The sequence below is a fragment of the Coturnix japonica genome, chromosome 1 (genome assembly GCF_001577835.2).
Source record: "Coturnix japonica isolate 7356 chromosome 1, Coturnix japonica 2.1, whole genome shotgun sequence".
NCBI lineage: Eukaryota > Metazoa > Chordata > Aves > Galliformes > Phasianidae > Coturnix > Coturnix japonica.
In genome coordinates, this window is record NC_029516.1 from 6,557,071 (window position 1) to 6,581,219 (window position 24,149).

The window sequence follows — 24,149 nt, forward strand, 5'->3', positions numbered from 1 at the left end:
TGAAGGTTGGAAATGACCACTAAGATCATTTAGTCCAACCATCAACCCATCAAGTACACGTAAGTAGCTTTTTTCTGTATTTTATGTAATAACGATTAAACTCCAAAGACTTTCCATCAACCTCACACACACTTAGGGAACACATAAAGTCAGTGTATGCTCGTGCAGCATCCAAGGAGTTCTGAGTGCATGCAGCTCCCTGTGTACACCGATTAGTTCTACTTGTCATGCCTTAGCTGAGCTGCCAAGCACCCAGAAACCCTTTATGTGAGAGTTACAATAATGAAGCTTAACTGTTTTTCCATAAAGTCATAGAAATAGAGAAAAAGCCAAGGGATGACAGATGACTTGGAGTGATAGAGCTGGCAGACACCCATGTCAACACACTGAGTTTACAACAGTATTGGCAGTACAGAGCTCCGACTGCTGACTATCCAAGTCACACAAAGGTTGCACACTACAGTCCATGTCCATCACAGAACTGGTTCAGATTAGTGACCTGCATACGGCAGCTGTCTGGCTTGGGTGAGTTTCAGGCACTCATGCTGAAATTCTGCCTGCATTATCTCTGCCACTGCATTCTATCAGTGCAGCCTGATGTAGTGGTTGGTCAGCCCTGCCCAAGGCATGGGGATTGCAGCTCAATGATCTTTAAGTCCCTTCCAACCTAAGCCATTCTGTGATTCTACAATTCTATGATTCTGCTAATTCTAGGGTCATACTTTCAGGGGAATTTGTGCTAAAACGAGTTAAAATTCTCTCTGATTCTTTCTCGGTGAGTCATTAATCAGGGGAATACTTGTCTTGTTCTTCTAGACACATGGGAAAGACTGTGGGAAGAAACTGAAGGACAGAGTAAATGTATTAGCATCCCAAGGGAAAGCAGAGCCTTGGCCATAACCTGCACTTCCACCCATGGCTTCAAAGTCACGCAACAGTGGGTTGTGTACGATCAAGAAAGAAACTATGGGAAACATTGCCTCAGAGCCTTCCACAGTGGATTGTGAAGACACAGTGTGAACACATTCCAGCTTAGTCAGCTTCTGTTCTCAGCTGAGTCCGTAGTCACCAATTCCAATACAAATAATAATAAAAAATTATGACAGGGACATAAGCAATTAATAGAAATAGGTTGTCGGCATTGTTCTGCCTTCCTACTTAAAATTATTCCATGCTTAACTTTTTATTTTTTTTCCACCCCCTGTGGTTTAGCAGCCAGCTGGCATTCCTTATAATGAAACCTGCAGGTTGATTGAGGCTGTGGCTACCCTGATGTCCTCTGAGGCTTTCTTATTGACTGGCCATACCTTAGATAAGGGTGCCAGTAAACTATAGCTCTGCTTGAGAGCATCTGCCTCAGGGCTGTTCTCCCCTCATTATAAAACCTGATCTAATCCTGCGTGTCTCTTCAATTACTGGAGAGCTCAATTCAAGAAGTGGCTTCCCTGGTGAACATGAAATGAGATAAGCTATTCCTAAGTAGGGTAAACATGAATACCCAAGAGTGAAGCTAAGCATTTCCAGGGCAGTCTTCTTCAGATTTCTATGTGCTTTCCAACTAAATAACATATCACCACTCCTGTTAGTGTTGACTTATTTCACCACAGAAAAGTACGTTCCATATTGGATGTCTTTACACTTGTCAGTGGAACTACTTGTAAGTATTTCTTACTGCAAGAGCTACATTTGTGACAACTCAGGTGATAGGAAATGTACTAAATAAGCCACTTGCTTTACAGCCTCCAATCTGCCACGAAAAGCCTTGGGAGATGCTTAATCTCTGTGCCAGGATACGGGAAAGACATTTCATTTGGGGGATCGATGAATGTCAGATAGCAAATGGAAAAGGAAGAAGCTTATCTTGCTATTTTAGGCAGATGAATGATGTCCGGGACTGGAGGATGGGTTCAACACCTCAGTGCTGATGGAGACAAGTCGTTCTGTTTATAGCTCAAGTACCTGATGCAAGTTCCAGCCATTGAGACAGCTGCCATCGCTGTCTGTGACCATCCACACATGTAATAACATGAATGGACGGCTTTGCAGGTCCTGCCTGAGCTTCAGCCCATCTTGAATCTCACCACTGTGAGGACCCTTCCTCTGGTGATAGCGATAAGTAGCGTGTTGTGTTAATACAAATCTAACAGGTGTGCTTCATCACTAGTAGATAGCCGTTCTTTACTTACAGCTTTGTATTTTCTTCTGGATAAACAGAAACAGAAGAATTTCTTTCATTCAAGGGGCAAATGTGCATCTACCAACAAGGGAAACAGTGAAGCCTGACCAAGGTCATGTGCCAATTTGACCCAATATAACATTAGTGAATTAGTGCATTAGAAATCCAGTTTCTAAAGTTCTGTGTTCACTGCACAGCATTTATTTCTGTCTAAAGGAAGTTGGTTATTCTACCTCAAAATACAGGACAAATTTTGACATATGGTGGGAAACAAATATGTAGTCTCATTGCTGCCAACATCTATGTCTGCTATTTATTAGATCACAAATTACTGCTGAGGAGAGTAAGACTGTTTGGGATGCCAGATGATAGACGGAGGAGCACACGTGGGGATATGGTGAGACTCTTAGACCACCCTTTCTCAACCAGAGACTACATAGCCAGCACAGAAGTGTTCTCTGTTCTCTTAGAAACTTCTTTTCTTGCCATTTCATCGCAACTGATGTAGTATAAGGATACAAAGGACTGCAAGAGTGGCCATAGCATTCAGACTGCAGATCTATCAAGACACCTAGTAAAATCTTTCTTATGGGAAACACTATCCTACAATCAAGGAAGGCAACCTTTTCAGGCTTCTCAGCAATGTGGCCTAACCCAGGGCCCTTCAGAATCAGTGAGAGTCATCTTACTCGGGTCCACAATTCCCATCATCCAAAATAAATAAACAAAAAGACTCAAAATACATAGTGTGTCTTTCAAAATAGCGACCAAAGTGAGGTTTCACTTCCCCTAAGTAACCCAGTCAATGCACTGGGTTTGTATTCTCCAGCTTTGTAATGCTGCCTTTGGCTTGTAGCAGAATGTACCCAAGCCTTGATGTTGTTTCAAAACACCTACAGAGTGTTTGTTAAGGAAAGGTGAAAGGATGAATGCTAATGAATGGCGAGTGGGGCTGTTGCCTTACAAACAATTGCTGAAACAAATGGGTTCAGTGAAAAGCTCTGCTCTGATTTGCACGGCTATAGCACCCATCTAGCTAAATCGTGGCCCTTTATATCAAAGGATTAAATCTGGCTGATCTCCTTGTAATTCCCTCAAGTTTATACCCCATGTATTCCATTCTTTTATCAGCTATTACCTGTTTTGCTATTAATTAATGTCAAGGTGCTCTGTACCTGCAGTAGGCTTTGGTGAAGAGGGCTCTGTTATTTACGCGTTTATAGGCAATATAAATATTTCCCCAAATAGATGTGACCCATGTAGGCAGTGTGTGCTGCATTTGCATTCTTTTATAATGCAAGGCAGTCCTAATGTTGCACACAAGGAGATCCCAGGAGGCCCCAGCCTCCCAGCTGCATTAAATAAATCCCCGTAAGCACAAAAGAGGAAAAAAAAGGAAACAAAAAACTTCCTGCCAGCTTTTCCTGGAAGTGCACAAGTGAAATATTTCACTTCTTTGGTGCCCTGCGATGTTCAAGCATAGTTAGAAAACATCAGAAATGAAGCTCCATAAAAATACGGTCCTAGAAGGGGAGCAGCGAACATCTTGCCTTTAGAAATAGATGGCTTTGTCTCTGTGTATTTGATCCTCATTCCAGCCCTGTTGAAAACACTTGGTCCTCTGCTTGTACTTACAGGGTGCTTTTCTGCCAGTCATCTACATAAACTCTTCTTCTCTGTTTTACTGAACTGCAAGTTTATGTCTTTATTGATGCACGTGTAATCCTCCAGCTGATCCCGTTCTGAAGAAAGGAGCTGTTCAGACATAAGTTCTGTTTTGTTTTGGTGGGTTTTTTGTCTTGCATTATTGACATGAATATTTGAAAACAATCTTGTTTTGGTTTAAAGTCAAACATTCGTCACATTTAGTTCAGACATGAATTAAACAAAACACGCCTTCCTAAAACTTCTGAGTCTAAAAATCCGTTTCTTGGTGGGGCAGGAGAACAGCAGAGAAATGCTTTTTGGAGATACCAATTCTTCTTCCAGAGCTGACGTTGGACATCCTGTGATCCTAAGAAAGACCCAATCATGTTGAAAGTTATCAGTGCTTCCTTGTGAGCAGCTTATAGTGCCAGCCTATGCGTTAAGCCCTACACAAATGGCATATCCATGCCTTTAACACTGAGACCCTCGCTGCATGCACCCCATTGTCTGTGTTCCCTGGGTGTAATGGGCAGTGGAGGGATCTTTCATTCGGCTCCTATGATGAGCAGGTTTTTTCCATATGTCCCCTCCCCAGAGAGACAGAATGGAAAATCATTGGGGCTTTGTTTGTGTGTATGTTGCAGGATGGGCTTTGGAGGGGGGAGCTCTGTGGGGTTTAGTTATGGCACTTTGGTTTTGTCCACTAATTTCATTGTCCTGGTTTCACAGTATCCACAGTAGAGATACGTGTTTGTTTAGTTATAAAGTGAATGGAAAAATGACGACAGAGGTTTGGCTTATGGCACATGTCATCTCAGGGACTGTACGATCAAGTGTTGGAAGAGAGCAAGTCTAATCTCACCATGTGTCCCCAGCTCTCTCAGGACCTGCCATGTCTTGCATATAAATATGATTTTACCAGTCCTAGCACTGTGTCAGAAGCCTCATTTGAATATGATAATCTATGCCAAATGAGTTTTGTTTTGTAAAACCCGAAGTGGGAATGACTGGGATGTAATCAAAACTCCCTAACTGGGAAGAGTTAGATAAATGGTTCTGGTTTCAGCCTATCTCATTTGTTAATCTTATTAGAGCCATCTCATGCTCATTTAAACTAAATATATAACCCAATTAAAACAATCCTGAGCTATTACATCTACAGAAGCAGACTAAATTTCAGTGCTTCTGACATTTTAGATCATCCAAACCTCCAGAGCATGAATATCAGTATTGTCACTTCGGTTTCTTCCATCTCACCCATCGTGAATACATTATACATATGGGTAAGGGGGTTGGTGTGTTTCAGATAGATACGATGCAATAGCCCAAACTTCTTTAATAACCAGCATCTAAAGAAGTTATTGGGCATAGAAATTCCTTTGCATGGCTCTACAGGACACAGGAAAAAATTGCTTGGGTCCAGGGATCATCAGGGATCAGGATGGAGCTGGAAGCTTCTGGTCTATCAGCACAATGGCTTTCCTAGCAGAGCTGGAGCCTCACCAGGTTCTCTCTTTTGCTGCAGGAAATAATCTGTGAGCTAGAGACCTCGCAGTGGAAGGAAGCAAAGAGAAGGGAGGAGTGAGACTGAAACAATGAAGTGCTTTTCTGGTCAGCTCCTTTTATACCCAGCTGCAAGATGATCTGTTTGCTAGGGACAGGCAAGCAAGGTCTTCCCAGGGGATTCTCATAAGGTTGCAATTCGAAACAAGACACACACAAGAAATTATAATGAGAATTCAGCTAAAACAAGAGCAAGGAAGTCACAGCCAACTTAAAGCTGTGCAAGTAACTTCAAGTATATAATTTGTTCTGTGGATTTGTACAAATTAAGCTCACAAACTGTTTGCAAACAAGTTGCAAGATTAAAACCAACAAATAAACAAATAAGAAAACATGAATTCATTCTTTGAATGATTGGTTTAATGAACTAGAGATAATTCTTTGTCTCTAAATTGTATTAACTAGGACTGTGTCACAGCTGTAATTCAGACAGTGTAACCCTGACATGTGGGTTGAATGGCTTTTCAGGACTTAAAAGCAGCACAATTCCATCTCAAGAGTGACTGGAAGTGACTGGAAATCAGCAGAAGACCTGGTGGAGCTGGGGAGGCACAGACAGATGGATCCGCAGCCTTACAGGAGGAGATAAGGGAGGCTGGGACTCTTCACTTTGGAGAAAAGGCACCTGAGAAGGGGTATAACTCAGGTTTACCAGCTCACAGAGGTAGAAGTAAAGTCCAAAGACTTTATCCAGTTATCTACAGTGCCACAGCTAACATAGCCCCCCATTGATGCCTGTTCATGGGGGCACCCATAGAGCTGTTTCATGACTGCCAAGAGGTGTCCAGCAGCAGCAGGGAAGGTACAAGCAGGCCTTTCCACCAACAATTCAGGTTAGACTCCACATCCTCGTTCACATACATGTACCAGAACACGGCTTCCCACAGTCAGAAGTTAAAAGGGATGGAAACTTTAGCAGAGGGAAGAAACTCATCACGACATTTAACAGCTGGGTGCACACTGGCTCAGCTATAGGACACTCCTGTGACTTGCTTTTGGTCAGTAGCAGATGCTAAGGCCAAGAAGACCATTAATCAGCATGTGGCCTCACACTGTTTTAACTTCTCAGCTTGCTTTCCTGTTGTTCTGCTTTCCTGCCATGCCTTTACATTCTTCCCTTTACATTCTTCCCTGTCCTAATGAGGCTGGTGGTTCTCTTTCCCATCCATATCTCCTTTCGCTCCGTTGTGCCCTTTCGCACTCTGAATACACATTTGAACCTGGTAGAAACATAGGGGCTGACCCAGCTGCACAGCAGTGACATGATGTGCTCAGAGGGCTTAGCAAAACTGCAGGCATTGCTTCTTTTGTGCCCAGTTCCAGAAGAAAAAAGAACACACCTGCAATTACATGGACGTGGGTGCAAATTGCAGGGATAATACTTAAACAAGACTTGGAGTTTTCCAGTGAGGTTGCATTTGGCTGGGAAACAAAGATATTAAAACTGATGTACCTGAGCTGAGTTTTTTGCTGGTAATGTTCACACCCATCTCAATAGTGGTGACATCACAGTATGGTTTGGCTTGGAAGGGACCTTAAAGCTCATTTGGTTCCAGCCCCCTGCCATGGGCTGGTTGCCACCCACCAGCTCAGCCTGCCCAGGGTCCCATCCAATCTGACCTTGAATGAGAGACTCCAAGCAAAGCTGAGGCAGGTGACATCAGAACAAACTCTTCAAATCACCCTTTGAATCATCGTCATAGAGGTTGTGGAGCCTCCTTGGAGATCTTCAGGAGCCATCTGATGTGTCCCTGAGCACTCTGCTCTGGGTGTCCCTGCTTGAGCAGGGGTTGGGCCATATGTGCCCAGAGGTCTCTGCTGACCTCAGCCATCCAGTGACTTTTTTATGTGTAGAGCTGCTTTCATCTTGAGAACTAATCTAATCAGAATGAATCTAAACTCAGAGAGTGCTGAATCCTCCAAGTTTCATCTCAGTGAAATACAACATTTATCCTCCAGCTTTGCTGAAAAAGAACAGACATCGGAGCTCCTGCTTCATTAGAGCATAATGAGGCAAAATTGTGGGGCTTGCTGGCGCCACTCAGCAATTCAACACCATGATTGTCCTCAAAGCCAGCAAAGCAGGAGAGCTGCCAGCCCCTGGCATTGGCTCAGGGTCAGCACAAAACATCCACTGGGGTTTTACTAAGGAGCCTGCTATCGCAGTAGCATCTGGTGTAGTAACTGAGTCAGAAGTAGCCCCAGTGAGAGCAGGGACACAGGGCAGGAGTAGCAGCTGAAAGGCACTGGGGCAGAGCTGCTCCGGAATCACCATTCCTAAGGGCTGCAGGGAGTGTTAATGGGCCCCATGTGCTGCAGGAATGCAAAGCTCTGCGTGGGCTGGGAGAATTATGCTCTTGACACTGGGAGAACTTCCTGACTGAGAGCTAATTGCTTTGGCCTGTGAGTGTCTCTGCTCCGGATTAATATTATTGAATGGTAAACCTAAAGGAGCAGCAAAACCAAAGGCAGATAGTTGGCCTGTATGAGGTGCTGCTGGTTTCACTTCACATTTCTGAGGATATGGAGCATGCTTTAATTCAGTTCATGTTTGTCATTTAACTGTTATACAAAGATAAGTCTGGTCCCATATGGTTATTTCATGGTGCACGTCTCCAACAAGGGCCAATGGTGAAGGCATGCAGTCAACCTGTCCCCACCATGCCACTAACCATGTCCCTCAGTGCCACTTTCTTTCTGAACACCTCCGGGGATGGTGACTCCCCCACCTCCCTGGGCACTCTGTGCCAATGCCTCACTGCTCAGCATCCAACCTTCACCTCCTCTGGTGCAACTTAAGGCCATTCCCTCTCACTGTTACCCCGAAGAACATGAGATCAGACTCAGAGATCCAGCTGTCCCACTTTTTATTCTCTCTCATTGCCAGCCAAAAGGAAACAGCCCTGAGAGAGAAAAAAATGAGTGGCTCTGAGATGATCTGGAGAAGGCAGATGCACAGAGGTTCAGTAGTAGATAGAGATGTCATCGGGTTGGAAGGAGAAAAACAGATGCTCTGGAGTTTATGTTGGTTTGAGCCCAGTTTGCATTGGTTTTGTTCCTGTGTATGGGCAGAACTGACAAAAGTCACAGACCACAGAAACACCAGAAACTGAGGGAAACGAGGTTCCTTTCTAAGAAAGGACACCCCCACCACCATACAATGTACTGAATCCTTATTCCCCGGCTCCTTGTTAACACAGTGCTGTCAGGCTCCGCTGCCAACCTTGAATATTTCTGATTCATTCCTGTGGTTCCCAGAGTATCCAAAGGAGGCAGAAATTTACTTGGCTAACTTATTTAGGAATGCCTTCTCCCCTTTCTTTTACTGCTCACATTGCAGTATGTTGCTGGCATTGTTTAAACTGTTACTGGCAAACAGTATTGCTCCGTACATTATAAATAGAAAGCAGGCAGCAAATGGAGTTAAATGTGAACCAAGAGGCACAAATTCCTAAGCAAACAGTCTGTGTGTCTGACAGGAAATAGAAGCACGTTGTTAAATTTGCCCGTGGCCGGCCTAATCTAATCTATTCCTTTTAAAAGAATGTGATATTGTATGTCCACCAAATAACAGCTTCTTAAAACCAAAATAAAACCACTAATATAAGATCTCCCCAGAGCATCCGAATTATTTAAACCCACTCAGAGCTCTGAATTCTGCTTTTCCAGTGTTCTTGGGTAGCAGATAGTGGTAAACAACAGCTTACACAAACGCACTGTGAGTTACATGAGCAATAAGCTGCCAAGCATGTCTACGAAGAACAGGCTGATAACAAATCCCCCACCTTGCTCAGAAATGCCCTTCATCTGTAGGAAAGATCTGTGCTGCAATCCAAGATGCCCTGCAGTGCGATGGTGGTGAAGTGCCCCCATCTGTTGTGATTTCTACTTGCCATCAGGTTCTGTGTGACACAGGAATCTTCTGCATGAAATACAGCACAGATGTCAGACTTCCCACTGGACTTCTCAGAGTCTTTATCTTATTTCTGTATATATGGATCGGTTTTATGGGTTGTTTGGTTTTTTCTTTGAGTTTTCCATTCCAGGTTTAAGTTTTGTAAGAACATTACGGACTCTTCTGGTGGCAACTGGAGTGAAGAATGCTGAGTTTGCAGCAGTTTCTATCATTTTCTGCTGGGGTGGCAAAGACTTCTGGAAGATTAAGATTAATCTTTCCTGCTTCCTGGCTCCTAAAGATAGTGGGAGGCTCTTCCCTAACTGCACCGCAAGCTCATTTCACAGCTAAAAGCTCTTAATTAAGAATTATCTATTCCTACTTCCCCTCACTTCTTCCTCAGCTTGCTTCATCTTCCTCATTTGAGAGGATTTTGCCACCCTGACAGTTTCCATTCTACACTCGATATGAGTTGCAAGAATCCGGTGTGTTCAGTGTTCACTGAATATTCTTCAATAGATATATTTGGGGGTTTACTGTAGACCTGGAAAATCCTTGGACAAGCAGATCATTTTCAGTTTTGCGTTGCAAACCTTGAAACATTTTCATTTTTTAATGAGATTTACATCAAAAATTCATAAAGGTTGGAAAAGATCTCTAAGGTCTTTTCAACCATCAACCCATGCCCATCATACCCACTAACCATGGCCCTCAGTGCCACATCTACACATTTACTGAACACCTCCAGGGATGGTGACACCACCACCTCCCTGGGCAGCCTGTGCCAATGCCTCACCACTCTTTCAAAGAAGAAATTTGCCTAATAAACAACTTGAGCCCCCTTTAGTGCAGCTTAAAGCCAATCCCTGTCCTTCTATTACCTGGAAGCAGAAGCTGACCCTCACCTCACCACAACCTCCTGCTAGGGGATGAAGAGCTGTATGTATCCCCAGCACTCAAGAAGAGGTTCATGGAGGTCTGGATGCTTCTTGACCTTCCCTTCATGTGAAAGTCAAAGAGCCTAATGTCATGGTTTTCTAATGTTGCTGTCAATATTCCACATCATAATATCATGTGCCGTATGGATCATTGGAACATTACAAAACCATGACACCGAACATCCCCAAACTCTCCATCTCTGCAAGCCAGGTGCTCCTACTTCCCCACTTAGTGTAAGGAAAGAAGAACTGAGTGCAGACAGGCATTACAAAACAAAGGCTGAACCATGCCTGGGGCTTTACTGAGGTCAAAGAGGATCCTATGCAGACCCAGAGACCCGGACTTTGATTCACGATGGGTGTGCGTGATCCTACATGCACGGCACAGCTCCCGTTGATCCTTGTTCTGTAGGATGAGGACATGAATGAGCTGGCACTGAGCAAACACCTAATACACAACAGAGCTTTATGAGTATTTTAATTACAGCCTCTTGCTTGAAAAACATAACCATGTTCTACAGTGTTAATTTATAATGCAAATTCGTAGTAGTATTATTTACTTATCTTCAGACAGACAACGAAATATGGCAAATGGGAGCTTAATAACTTGTTGATTACTTTAGGAATGTCTTATAAAAAGTATGCAGGAATAAGTGATAATAAAGGAGGAAAGGATTAGTGCTGCTGATTTAAAACTTTATGAGGCAGATTCTAAATCCTGAAGCTGGAGCATTTGTTTTAGCATATAAAAATGCACAGAACAGACTGGCGGGCTCCTTGTTCGTACAACTGGCGGGCAAGCAGCAATAAATCATGAAAATTACATTTCCTAAACTTTACCTTTTAATAAATGAGGTGCTGTTCGTAAAATAGCCTGGGAGAACATGTTCATACAGCACTGCTCGCTCGGTAACGAGCCAAATCCAGCTCTGCATTTTGGCCGAGCTGCACCAGAGATAGATTTGGCTCCGTCCCTTTATAAACATGAATCAAGCTGTTTGCATTTTGTCATTACACTATCCTGGCCCAGGAGGATACATTTCCTTGGCAACTACAATTAAGGAGCTGACAAAAATACTACATATTATCTACATCATTTTTTCTTCCTTAACGAAAGCTGCATTTCCCCAGCCCTACTCCTCCCTGAGTGAGGAAGATTAAGGGGCCCATCCAGCTTCCTGTGACACCAGAGATAACATTTCCAGTGGTTTCGATAGCTACAGCAGAACTCACTTTGTTTTGCCATTATTTATCAGATTGATAGGCTGAGCCAGGCAGCACTTCCCCATTGGCTCTGCTGCCTACACTTCAGTTTAGAAAACTTTTTCTGTCCGGGGTGAAGGCAAAGAGAAGCAGAAGGAGGCTGCAATGATGGCTACACTGAGAACACTTTGAGTTTGCAGGTGTTTGAGCAAGGTTACACCACTAACACTTTGGGAAATCACCAAGAGCATGAGCTGAACAGGTGCTTCAGGACCACTCACACATTTAACCAAAGAATGGAATCATAGAATGTCTTGGGTTGGAAGGAACCTCAAGGATCATGAAGCTCCAACACCCTTACTGCAGGCAGGGCCACCAGCCTCCACATTTAATACTAGACCAGGCTGCCCAGGGCCCCGTCCAACCTGGCCTTGAACACCTCCAGGGATGGGGCATCCACAACCTCTCTGGGCAGCCTGTTCCAGCACCTCACCACTCTCATAGTAAAGAACTTCCCCCTGACATCCAGCCTAAATCTTCCCTCCTTCAACTTAAAACCATTTCCCCTTTTCCTGCTGTTGTCTGCTCTTCCAAAGAGTTGACTCCTCTCCTGTTTGTAGGCTCTCTTCAGGTATTGAAAGGCTGCAATGAGGTCATCCCACAACCTTCTCTTCTCCAGGCTCAATTGACTCACATAATGCTTTTCTACACTTTAAGGCTTTCATCCAACTGGCCAAATGGATCCAAGTGACATCAAAGCAAAGCAGCAGGGTTTGAGGTCCTACTCCTTTAGACGCTCCCTTGGATACAAAATGCTCTTATATCTCATAGGCATTGCTTGAAGGAGTGTTACACTTTGTGGATATCTCTAACTGAATGTGCCATTGGGAAAACGGGGTTGCAGCTCCTTCCTTTTACTACAGTGGGACCTTTTGCCTTGGCTCCCTCTTGGTTTCTTTCTCTATAAAGGAGCTTGGATCCTGGCTCACCCTTTAGGAGCAGCTGTAATCTTCACCTTCTTTCTGATATGTCAAATAAATGATCAGTACACATAGTCCCACATGATTTTATGCTCTATAAAATATTCTGATGAACGTAAACCCCTCTCCCTTATCAGACTTCTATTCCTGATCCAATCAAATCAAGACTGAATATAAGAGAAGAACTAATAATTCCAGGAATTTCCATCATGACTCTTCCCTGACTGCACCCCGCAGTCCCACCTTGGTGACCTGTGAAGCTGGTTTTCACCTGGCTGGTGGCAAGAGAGGAAAACAGCAAGGGAACAAAACAAAATCTGTTTTCCTCCTCTGTTGCTTGCTTGCGTGGCAACATGATAACACCACTATCAGGATCAGCAGCCCTTTTCCGTTCTCATAACAAATCAGCCATTGCCATCACATAGTTGCTTTTGAGTATTGGTTTGGGGGGATTTCCACATCTGTTTCCTGTGCTTGTGGCTGTAGAGCAGGAAGAGCATTGCTTTGCACAGCAGCTGCTAAGCCTTGGGGGAGCCGGCCTGTGAGCATGCCTGGAAGTCCTTCACACTTCATCTCCTGTAGCTTTGAAAACACAGATTGCTATTGAACCGACACAATGTGCTGTGTCAGGGCAGGAGCCTGAATAGGGAGGGAGTTTGCTCTGGTTATAGGAAAAAAAGGGGGGGTGGGGGAGGGGGAAGAGAAAAGCAGTCAGTGAAGGGAAGGAAATAATGAAAGATGGCCATAGCAGGAATATTTCAATTACTGAGCATGCCAGCATGAGAATTCAGCTCCTCCCATGGCATACCCTGGCTGTATCTTCATGCTCTGATACAGACAATTGCTGTGAAGATTTCCCTAATTGCACTCCTTTGCTTCATTAATCTACTCCAGGATGTCCTTCCTGTAGGAGATGTATTTTGAGTCAGTCTTGCTATTGATCTGGGTACAATGTCTAAAACACCTTCCTTGTCATACCCGTCTTCTCCCAGCCCTCTCCCCTCTACTCCACGGAGCTGCAAGAAGATCCTGATCAACCTTCACTTGCTTAGGAGAGCCACCTCTTCCAGTGCTACCAGTCAGCATCATCCACTGAGGTTCTCTCCAATCTCTCCAATCACAGCAGCCAAGAACCCTTTCCCCTGCCTTGATCCATCTTCTTCGTCAGTGCTTCTTCACTGTGTGTGGCTGTCACGTCTTGCACATTTATTTGCTGTAGCAAGGCTGTTTGTCTCTTTCTTGGGCTTCAAAGGACATCAAAACATGTTGCTCTTCCCCACTCATTCCCTCCTCACAAAGAAAGCTTATGAGCAATGAAAGATAAACACCTGTCATTCAAAACCTCTTTCCCCAGTAACCTCTGGCCATCTGGCCCCTGTCTCTTATTCCAAAGCCAGATAAGTTGTCTGCCTGATTTCCTTCAGCTCGTTTTCACACTTTCCAAAACTTGAAACTTGCTCACTGCCGAGGGCTTGAGACTGATTAAAAATAGCTTGTATTGAGCACAACAGACACTGAGTTTTCCAGTGCCCCAAATGCAACAGCTTGCCCCATGCAAGGATCTCTTGTAGCACCTTGTTGAATGCTAATCACAGAATCACAGAATGGCTTGAGTTGGGAGGGACCTTAAAGTCCATCCAATTCCACCCCCCTCCTGTGGGCTGGTTGTTCCCACCAGCTCAGGCTGCCCAGGGCTCCATCCAACCTGGCCTCGAACACCTCCAGGAATGGGGCATCCACAGCTCCCCTGGTTCCAGGTGCCAGTGTCTCACTGCCATGATTTGAGGGAAGATGTTACTGCAGAGGTCATCTCTTCAGCTTGTCCCAGCAAGACTGATGAGGGCCTCCTGAAGGCAGTCTGCCCTCATCATGAAGAAGTAGGGAACAAAAGAGGAAAAAATGCTTAATTTTAAAAGAATTCTGCTTCCTATAGCAGTAAAAGAGGACACTGAGTGGTGTCCACAAAGCAGTCAATGGCAGCCCCAAAGGCTGGCAGAGCATACAGAGAGACCTTTAAGGTCTTCCTGACTGCATTGTGTCTGCAAATTCAAGACCTGCAGCACAACAAAAGCACAGCAATGTACTCTAGATAGCATCGTGCCTCTCTTCAACATAAGCTTCCTAAGTAAAAACCAGTGCAAGGCAGCAAACTTATCAAACGCTTATCAAAAATGCTTATCAAACGCCAATGTAGTGCGATTTCACCTTTATCCTCACCTTCACCTTTTAATCCTTAACTAAACGTGCTCTGAATGTGCAGAAAAGATGAGTGTTAATGAATCCCCAGCGTGCACAGAACTGCAGGGCTCAATGTGGAGTGTTCAATACAACTTTGGGATTATATACAATTACAGCGTCTAGACCACATTCAGCAGGGATGTGGATGGGGTGAGGATTACAGCTGAGAAGTCAGACAGATTTAGTGAGAGTGTGAGGGGCTGGTTTGTGTGGGAGAGAAAGCCAAGTGGAAATGCAAGAATGGACCAGACAAATTATCACTGGGCCTGACTGTACACTTCCAGCTTCCTTGAATCATGGAATCATGGTAGTTGGAAAGGACCTCTAAAGGTCATCTAGTCCAAATCCCCTCCATGAGCACAGACATCTACAGCTAGATAAGGTTGCTCAAAACTCAGGTTCAGGTAGACTGAGCTTTACCACCCATCTGCTCTCTATATGTGGCCTAGTGCTTTGCAAACGCCAAGCTTGGGTATCTCTTGGACACAGAAAACCTTTTATGTGGTCCTATCAGGTCCACCTGGTTCATATAGAGTCCTGAGTAGACCAAACCCTGATCCCAGGTCCTCAGGCTCTTCTAATCTCCAGACCATGCTGCCAATCATGTCTCTTCCTTTATAGAATCACAGAAACATTAAGGTTGACCTCCTAGGCCAACCATCAACCTGTCACCACCACCATAATCACTAAACTATGTCCCTCAGTGTCACATCTATCCTTCCCATCTAGGACATTGCTGCCATATATGGGAATATTCCTAAAGAAATCAGCGCACAGTCACAATCTATTTGGCAAGTGAAGGTGGCAAGGCACTGGAAAGGGCTGCCCAGAGGTGTTCTGAATGCCCCGTCCCTGGAGGCTTTCAAAGCAAGGCCAGGCTTGATCAGGCCCTGGGCAACCTGCTCTAGTTGTGGTGTCCCTGTTCACTGCAGGGGAGATTGACTAGATGGCTTTCAGAGGTCCCTTTCAACTCTAAGAATTCTATGATTCTATTCTTATTTGTGTCCTGAGCTTTGGCACCCCAGCAGTACCCACTTCATCAACTCATCCCCACCATGCCCACTAGCCATGTTCCTCAGTGCCACGTCTACTCTTTTACCCATACTAGTGTTTTTACCCAATGCTATGTACATCATGCTTCATACATCCCCTTTAGGCTATATTCATATCTGTTTTGCTTCACACACTCTTGGTTGAGTGACTGAAGTTTTAAGACTAGAGAGGCAGATCCAATGGAAGTACAAACCTGACTCATGGGTTTACTTGTAGAGTCTGTGGTATGCAAATGGAAGAAAAGGAACATGAGAATCACTGAACCTGATCTAACCTAAAGTCCAGTTAGCTCAGTATCCAATCTCCAAGGCCAAATAAGTGATTTCAGGAGCTGATAAGTATGTATCTTCAGCCATGAGGTTTATATTTCTCATTCAGAAGTGCTGATAACTTAAAAATCCTTAATTTGGGTCTTTTTCCAGCCCTTCTGCCCTGAATGGCCTTTTTCAAGCCCTAAATCTCCTGGTAAAAAAAATAGGCTCCTGAGAGATAATTTAAGATGTGTGAACATAATGTAAACCCAATATCTCAATATATTGTACTACATGGTCTAGAGTTAAAAGAGCTCGTTAGAGGAATAGGTAAAACACTGATAATGGATCTTGGTAGAGTAAATTCCAAAGGGAATTGTAATGGTGCATTTGCTGGGATGTGGCCATCGCTGTGTGCATCCTCAAGCAGACACAAAGATTATGCCCTAAATCCCACCCTGCAGATCAACAGCAGCATAGAAGTCTCTCCTTTCACAGGCAGACTGAGAGAAAGAAAGTCCACCTGAACCTTGCACACACACTTTCTGCTACTAAGAATGGCGACAGACCTGGTCCTGGAGAGGATAAATCTGTGCAGTACAAGAAGCTGGAGGAAGGCTCCTTGATTTCTACCCAGGAGGTCTGCCAAAGGTTCAGTACTACCTAAAGGCCACATCAACAAGATTGCTTCTCTGGAATTTGCCGTGGAAAATGACTGTTATGATTAAAGGAAAGGTTTTAAATGATTAGAAGTTTTGCTGACTTGGTTTCATGTGTTTCAACTAAGTGCCAGATACTCCAGCAAAACGTTTTTGATGTGTAGGGATCCGTGGTGGTCCAAAAGGAATTTCAAAAGAAGCGATTTACACTTTTCTATAAAAGAGCAGGAGGTGAGGAAAGCTTCACTGAGCACAATGAAAGAGCTCTGGATTTATCTGGAATAAAATAATAACTAGGCTGAACTGCCAGACCTCTCAATGACCACATTCTGTTTCCAGAGATGGTCAAATGATGGGCCAGCAGTAGTTAAAAGGGCCTTATATTTCCAGGAATCAATTCACTTCTTTTTCTTTTTTTACCATGGGATTAGAAGAGATAGTGTTAAGATACCGAGATAAAGGTTATCCTTTAGTATATTTAGCCTGACTGGAAATAAGAAACATCACAAACCCCTCAAGATTTCCAGCTCCATTTGCCCATTTTAGGAAATACAAATCCACTTGCATGCATCACACAGAATCACAGATCTGTTTGAGTTGGAAGGAACTCTTAGAGATCATCTAGTCCAACTCCCCTGTAGTGAACATGGACACCTACAGCTAGATCAAGACACTCATAGCCCTGATCAACCTAACCCTGAATGTCTCCAGGGATGGGATCTCCACCATCTCTCTGGGCAACCTGTGCCAGAGCCTCACTGTGCTTGGTGGAAACAGAAGGGAAATAAATATGAAACATGGAGTGCTTTGACATTTGCAAGACCCAAATCCATCTCTGGTATAACTCTGTTTGGCACTATTGAGTTCCTTCAGCAATACCTTTTTTGGACACTGTTTTATTTGTCATTTGTTAACCTGATGCGAAAGCAGCTTTTTCGCTGCTGAGGAAATAAACATCTTGGCCAGTTCAGGCTTTCCTTGTGTAAGTTGCTACCTCAGGAAGAGAAGTCTGAGATAGCAAAATGTTTCGTTCTTCAGTAGCTGAATAAGGAAGGTGGGGTTTAATGGAGAAGTACTGCAAAGCTGTGAGCTAAGGACAGACAGAGGAACATGCTGAACTGCAGCTGCCAGCAGAAGAGGTTGGAAGGGTCCTTAAAGGTCAGGCCATTGGTTAAGAATACTGGTGACCTGATCCTGCACTTAAGGAAGGCTGTAAAGAGAAATCATGGTGCCCAGGTTTCACCACTCAATGCTGGTATTCCTGTCCTGTCAATCATTAAATATAGTGATAAAGTTAATTTAAGCATCCTTACTCTCCAATCCAGATACAGGGGATTGATGTGTCCAGTTGATGTCCATCACATTTTAAACCACTCCAGCTACATCCACCCTGAGCTACCTGCAAACATTCTGAGTCTGGCACCAAAACAAGATTTTTGCTTTGCTTGGGTAGCAGCCAGCTCACTTGTGGTACAGCACATAATCACACCATGGCAGCAAGAAGAGAGCAGCCATCCTGTGGGTTTTCTTTAGCAAGAAGCCAGAACACTGTTTTTCCTTCATTTCCCCTGGTTTCCTACTCCAGCTTTGCTTTCAGGTTCTGCAGTGGCAGGATGGGTGGTTTGAGGATGCTCCGTGGTGTTTATCTTTCCCCAGCACTGTGGTATTGATGGCTGGTGCCAGGAAAAGTGCCCAACGATGGGCTTGGTGAAGGAAGTGCAGCAGCAAAACAGCACAGAGAAGGTGGCAGAAACTTCATGTTTGTATGACACAGCCTTATCCCAGAGCTGTTAGCATGGATCCCTGTGCCACTTCATCTTTAAGCAGAGATCTGCCAACTGGAGAGCAGTGGGACAGCCTGCCCTGATCCTGCAAGTGAATAGAGGGCAAGAGGTAATGGATTAAAGTTGCACCAAGGGAGGTTCAAGGTGGGTATTAGGAAAAATTTCTTCTCAGGAGTGGTGAGGTGTTGGAACAGGCTGCCCAGGGAGGTGGTGGAGTCACTGTCCCTGGTGTTCAAGAAACATGTAGATATGGTACTAAGGAACATGGTTTAGTGGGCAATATTGGTGGTAGGTAGATGGTTGGACTGGATGATCTTAGAGGTCTTTTCCAACCTTGGTGATTCTATAATTCCATGATTCTAAGGTTAGGAAGACCAACAAAATCATCTCTACCAACCATGAGAGAGTTCCTGAAGCATCAGTCTTTCCTCCAAGTTCTTCTTTGTATCTTTCTGCTCATTAACAGGGTTTAGCTCAGATATTTATGACAAATAACCCTTTTGTTGTGTGTTTCGTTTTAAGACTCTTCACCGATTTTCATTTCATTTGGCGTCATTCTGCTTTTAGCCAGGAAAACACAGATCTTCATTTTACTAAACTGACACACAATCCTGTCTGCAACGTTTAAAGTATTTCACATGTTTTCTGATCTTTTCAGATTTGAGATGGAAAATATTCGCTGCTCTTTTTCCCAGAAAATCAACTAAATGTTGCTTCCATTCTCTCTCCAGTGGAATCGAGATAAATCACAATCCAGAGGGCATCTCTTCAGCTCAGTATTGATCTCCATCTACTCTCCATCTCTGCTCATTAGTGTTTCTGTTGGATTGCAAATGCAAGAGCCAGGAGCTTTGCTTTCGTTTGTCTGCCACAGAAAATAAAAGCTACCTCACAGCTGATTCTAACCGACAAAGGGTGAAAAATACGTCGGCGAAACATTTCATTTCACTGCTGCTGCCTTACAATGCTGCCTCCGGGACATGGCACAGACATGGCACACAAAGCCCTTCTTGTCCAAGCAGGGAAGATTCAGCTCTGACATGAACAAGGAAGACAGAAATACCTTTTTTCTCCCACCCGCTTTCCATCGGTGCAGTGACAACCCTTTGCAGCTCCATCCTGCTGTGCAGCACTACCCCTGGGCCCAACCTCACAGGCAGAGCTCCGCTGCCATCAGTGCATGCTCAGCAATTGTAAAGGTTGTGCACATCTGTGATTCTGTGTGTCTGTGGGTGAAACGTGGATGTTCTAATGCGCATTTATCTGGGATTACTTTTTGTAGGATCTCAACCCTTCTTGCTGAATGCAGATGGAGCCCATGCCCCAGGGGAGGGCTTTGAATTGGAATTCCTTCCACCCAACAAGCTGTTCCATCAAGTATGACTAACAGAACCCAAACTGTTTTACCAAATTGCCCCAGATTTAAATGCTCTCTGGCCTGTATTATTCACAGGGCCAAATTAATCAGTCCTCTGCTTTCTTTCTGAGTTTACAAAGCAGGAGCAGGAGCGAGACCCAATGAGTGACAATGATGTTTATGATGAAGGATGTCTTATCAGGGCTGAGGTCTTCTCAGGGAATATCTGTTGGCCAGTCCTCCCAATGCATTTCTAGAAGCAGGAGGTCTGCAGGACTGCCAGAAACAAGTCTGGGCAGCCATGGGTAGGATAAGGAGCAATTTCCCACCAAAACAAGCTCAGAATGGCAGGGAACAGACATCACTGATACCTTTTTAACAGATGCTCTGGGAGCTGCCAATGATTTTCACAGCCAGCTCTGCCAAACAGGAGTGAGCAACCTGCAGCCTGGATGTGACTCACATCCAGAACTTTATAGATAAATTTCACAGCCCAGCATTTCTTGTTAGGGAAAAGAGAATGACATTTCTAGATGTGGAGATGGACAAATTCCTCTCCACTCTCCCTGTAAGGACATGTGTCTGTGCCATACAGACTGCAGGAGAGAACATGACTCTGCTGCTATATGCATATACCCATGGTCATTATCTTTTGCAAGGGATGAGGTTGAAGACTTTTAAAATTGCATTAGCTTCAAATGCTTGTCCTGTCTTTATACAGGCATAGACAGTGTGCTAAAAAGCTTGCAGGATCACAATCAGGCTGTAATGGACATATAACAAGTCCCAGGGCTGTTATCTCAGATGTATCTGTGTTTCACTTGCTGCTATCTGAATGTCATCAAGTCATCATCCTGGATCAGATCCATTTATAAAAAGACAAGTTTAAATTGGCACCACCAACAAGAAGCAAACTCCATGCACCACGTCTACCTGCTGAGGGCTCATTCTCCAAGACTGGCAAATCCAGCTCCTTCTGTGACTTCTCCTCCTCCTCCTCCTCTTCTTCCTTTTATGTTGCATTTCCAAAGAGAAAGCAGAGAAAACAGAGAAAGTACACATGATTAAAATGTTTGTCAAAAAGAGACAAAAGATTTTCAGTGGTACCAATAACAAATAGAAACACAAATTGTATCAGAAGCATCTTTCATCTAACAGTTTTGTAATTCATGCCTACCATGAGAGCAAACTTCCCAACAGCTCTGTGCCAGACTTCACTTCCCCATGATACCACTAATGTTCATGGAGGGTCTGAAGCCCAGAAATGAAGCCTCGTAAAGCCAACCCAAAACTGGAGTGGTAGTCGGCTGGAGATGAAAACACAAGACTTAATTTTGGCGTAAAAAACCCACATTGCTCATCTCGTTTCAGCTGAAGACACAGAGATTCTCTATACATTTCAGAAAAGAAACAAAATTTTACTAGAATTATTCAACTCTGCCTTATTAAAATACTAACTCCAGTCATCTGAAAATCCCAGTGGTGCCAAAGCAAAAGGCAGAGTCGTTTTTTCTTCAGAATTTGTCCCTCAGGAAGGGAATGTTCTCAACATTCAGAAGGAAAGATCTGGTCACAGATAAACATCTGCCTTGTCATCTCAAGTTTAGTTAAGAGAAGGAATCCAGTATTTCCCATAACTGCGTTACTGTTAGCAATGGAGTAACCTGGTTGCCTCTACTGCTGTCTGTCCATTACACGTGGCTATATTCAACATGGTGGAAATAGCTTTCTTATATTGCTTGGCAGAGGTGGGATTTGTCTGCCTTAAGTCTACACTAAGCTTGCCCTGTAGGCTTTAGAGATGCTCCTCCAGGTGGTGACCTGTCCTATCTGAAAGATTCACTTCAGACAGGTGAGTCTGGAGACAGCTTAGGATGAACAGCAAAGACTGCCATGGGCCAGACATAAAGCTGTCAGATGACTTGAGTGACAGAAGGTGGGCTCTGCTCTCTACCAGGATATAAATCAGCGCTGGGCAATAAGCAGATGATACATGGATGGAGCTTCACAGCTTGCTAGGACTGCAGCCAGATACAGGGAAGGCTTGTCTACAATTACCTTAGTGAAATGTAATTGAAAACTAGCAGATGTCAAGATTGTTCTCTCAGCACTTTCAAGTCAGTTCGACTAATGCCTTGCTAGAAGTGCCCATGTGATTTAAAAGAGGAAAAAGAGAGGCACATTCAACAGATCTGGGCAAGCGATGGCTGCAGGTTTTGTGGTGCTAACCTGAGATTAATTTTATTCTGGGTAACTCAGAGCAGCTTTGACCACAGAGCCTGCAACCCTGCCTCGCTGTAAATCACTTGTATCTAAAATAAGGTATGAACTTTTTGCTTTATTGTTTTTCAAAACAGCCCATGGCACCAACAGGTTGACAAAGAATCATTAAGACTGGAAAAGACCACTAAGAACATAGAATCATCCTCTCGTTCGGAGAAGTTGTTCCTAATAGACAACCTAAACCTACCCTGGCACAACTTGAGGCCATACCCTCTCCCCACTTCCCTCAGTCTCTCCCCATAAGACTTATGCTCCAGATCCCTCACAGCTTCATTGCCCATCCATGGACATCCTCCATGTCTTTCTCATAGCGAGGGTCTCAAAACTGAACATGGTACTGAAGGTGTGTATGGTCCAACATACAGCCTGCTGGTCAGGTTCACCCTCTCCTCCCCACACATTTCCTGCACAATGTCAGGCCAAACCACTTCATCTCTCCAGACCTTGGTTTTCCACCCACAAGCAAATAACTACAGCCTTCCTGCAGGTTGTAAACCACAAATGTATCACTAGATAGACCTCTGTCTGGTGGGATATTTAGCAATGAGCTGGCCATGGAAATGAATGTGAGTGATCCAGCCTTGAGGACTCTGCCCCGGGAATGACACGAGGCAGGAGCTGCTAGAGCATAAAGCAAGGAGATCACATTCAGCTTTCAGAGTACTATTTCCAGATTAAATATAAGAGGGAAGCTCAGAAAGGTCAGAGGGGCTGAGCTTCACTTTCAGAATGACTCCTTTGACGGCCAAAGAGGCTTATTAAAAATGCAGTGTGGATTGCAAATCTGTCACACACCCAAGCTACCAAGTGGAGTAGGAGGATGGATGAGGTGGTTATGGAGAACCTGTTGACAACAACAACCTCTCAAGTGACAAGTCTGAGAACAGTTTGCTGTTATCCAGCATTGTTTTGACAGAAATTACACAAAGGAGCTGCGTGGAGGGCAAGGAATGAACATTCACATCCGCTCGGAGGTTTGTTTACAATCTCACAGTAGGGAAGCATGGCTGTGAATGAGAATTAAACCAGTTTAGCAAGGCTGAGTTGGAAGGGGAGAGACATCAGAGAGGAAATCATGGGGGTGAAGAGGAGGAAATGGAAAAGAAATGGCTGTGGGAGAGTAGGTGACGCAACTGGGATACACTGGGTGAAGGCTCAGCCTGGTCTGCTCTGGAGAGAACTTTTGTTAAGTATCTCCCTGGCTTTCCACAGCTGCATCTGCTATGGAGCACGCTGGATTTCACCTTCTGTAACATATATTGCCTGTAGAGACATTAATAGGGTAAAGCTGACAGTGATCAGCGCAATGGCAAGCAGGAAGCTTCATAATCTCCAAGCAAAGATCTTGCACCCAGTGTATGCAGCCCTGTTCATCTTTCATCCCCAGAGCAGCTGCCTGATAGCTGCTTTGCCACCTCAGTAACAGCACCATTCACTTGTTGCAATTTGAACTTAACCCATAGAAAGATCCTTAATGGAAAATTTTAATGTCTGATAAAATAAAACAAAATGACACAACAACACAACAGTATTCATGACACTCTGCAGTGGCAGGTCTGGAAATGTTGCCAAGATGTCTCTTGGAGATTTGATTGGATTTGAGCTTATAAATGATTAGGTTATGATATTAATGCTCTATTCTCAGCCTCCAAAACTATTTCACTTGCAGTAAGTGCATGTGGAAGTTTCAGGCTGTGAAGCATTCAGGGAGACAGTGTCTAGATATACTGGAAGATGCAGATCATGACACAGTGGTGCCTGAGATAAGGGCACTGTATTCTAAGAATTTTCATTTTAGGATATTAAAAATGAATTTTTGTAAGAGAGGCATTTCTTGTAAAATAGAAGGAGACATAGAATCCTTGGAGTTGGAAGGAACCTTTAAGGGTCATCTAGTCCAACCCCCCTGCAATGAGCTCAAGGAATTAAGTACAGGAACTGCTGCTGAACTGTGCTGCCAGACATACAAACTGCTCTGAGTGGGAAGAAAGTAAAAACGAGGTCACAAGATGTGACATTTTTTATCAGAAGCTGATGCCATATCCAAGGCATCTGAAAAATGTGGCTCATCGCTAAATAGAGCCAGGATATTCGGGCCATGTTTAAGCAGATTTCATCTGAA

At 44.1% G+C, this 24,149-nt stretch overlaps 1 protein-coding gene across 1 annotated transcript in view; it reads right to left on the reverse strand.

Annotated features, from left to right (window-relative positions):
• FAM107B (family with sequence similarity 107 member B) overlaps positions 1-20,731 on the reverse strand; it is a 75,601-nt gene extending 54,870 nt beyond the window's left edge. The window contains exon 1 of the mRNA XM_032442107.1: positions 20,678-20,731. The gene's annotated coding sequence lies outside the window, so the exon portion shown is untranslated. The remainder of the gene's footprint in view (positions 1-20,677) is intronic.
• Between the last annotated feature and the right edge of the window lie 3,418 nt (positions 20,732-24,149).